The following is a 1,617-nucleotide window of genomic DNA, read 5'->3' on the forward strand; positions in this document are numbered from 1 at the left end:
CCAGTGAGGGGCTGGGGGCGTGGCTCAGTGGTAGAGCCCCTGCCTAGAATCCCCCAGGGAGGGTCTGGGGGCATGGCTCAGTGGTAGAGCCCCTGCCTAGAATCCCCTCCAGGGAAGGGCTGGGGTGTGGCTCAGTGGAAGAGTACTTACCTAAAATTTACCAGTGAGTGACCCAGGCATGACTCTGTGCTAAAGCACTTGCCTGGAGTTTACCGATGAGGAGCTGGGGGTAACTAAGTAATACTGCATTTGTCTAGCTTATGCAGGCTTCAGGTTCAATGCCTAGTACCTCTGAGTGTAGGCTTAGAGTTTTCAAAACCTACTTTAATAAGGGTACTGAAACACTTCAACCTCCCTTCTAGCCCACCTATCAGAGGTAAGGGGGAAGAAAGGTTGCGAGGAAACGGGAGTTGGGGAATGTGGGCCTGTTTAGAAGTAGTTCTTTAGGGCAATACCAATCTTCATTGTCAAGATATCAGCAGTCCAGTCCAAAACACCAAGCACTAACAATAACAGTGGCTTGACACACAGTTCCTCCAATGGGCATGAGGCCTTGGAACTGAAAGACCCTGAAGGGAGCCCCTCACTCAAGCCTCGGGATAATAGCGGACCCCCAAGAACTCACGAGAGACCAAACGATGCAAACCACACAAGGCTTTATTTGGGGAAATCCGGAGCTCTGGGGGCGACTTGTATCCCATGCAGGGGTAGAGGAGTCGACCCCGAGGGGAAAGGGGTCCCAGTTTTTATAGGTCCTCAAGTGGGGAAGGTGAAGGAGGGAGTAGAGGATTTTCAGATCTAAACAATGTCTATTCTAGGATATGATTGGTCGGCAGTGAGCGGTCCTCTTTTCCTCCTCTCCAGCTCCGGCGCCGTAGCCATCATGAATGACACAGTAACCATCCGGACCAGGAAGTTCATGACCAACCGTCTGCTTCAGAGGAAACAGATGGTCATTGATGTCCTTCATCCTGGGAAGGCAACAGTACCAAAGACAGAAATTCGGGAAAAGCTGGCCAAAATGTACAAAACCACACCAGATGTCATCTTTGTATTTGGATTCAGAACCCACTTCGGTGGTGGCAAGACCACTGGCTTTGGCATGATCTATGATTCTTTAGACTATGCTAAGAAGAATGAGCCTAAACACAGACTCGCAAGACATGGCCTTTATGAAAAGAAAAAGACCTCCCGAAAACAGCAAAAAAAAAGGAACGCAAGAACAGAATGAAGAAGGTCAGGGGCACGGCGAAGGCCAATGTTGGTGCTGGCAAAAAGCCAAAGGAGTAGATCTGCGGTGACTTGATGTTTTGCTGTGATGTGCAGATTTCTGAGAGGACAAATAAACTAAAAAGCTTCTACAAAAAAAAAAAAAACCAAAAACAAAAACAAAAAAAAACAATGTCTATTTTAAAATGATTGATTTCTCAAGGAATGGATATGGGAGGGAAACAAGGAGTCTAATGAAGGTGCAGTAACTCCGGATTAGCCCCGACTGTGGTTGTTGGGGAGATTTTCCGACTCTATCCCAGCAACCAATATCACAAACACCTGGCAGTGAGGTGCAGCAGTGGGCACACACCTGGGTTCAAGGAACGGTCAGAACATTGGCAGACA

At 48.1% G+C, this 1,617-nt stretch overlaps 1 pseudogene; it reads left to right on the forward strand.

The window, feature by feature from the left end:
• The first annotated feature begins 826 nt into the window (after positions 1 to 826).
• Positions 827 to 1,376, forward strand: LOC110298676 (annotated as a pseudogene).
• The last annotated feature ends 241 nt before the right edge of the window (positions 1,377 to 1,617 follow it).

This window comes from Mus caroli, chromosome 7 (assembly GCF_900094665.2).
Source record: "Mus caroli chromosome 7, CAROLI_EIJ_v1.1, whole genome shotgun sequence".
Taxonomy (NCBI): Eukaryota; Metazoa; Chordata; class Mammalia; order Rodentia; family Muridae; genus Mus; species Mus caroli.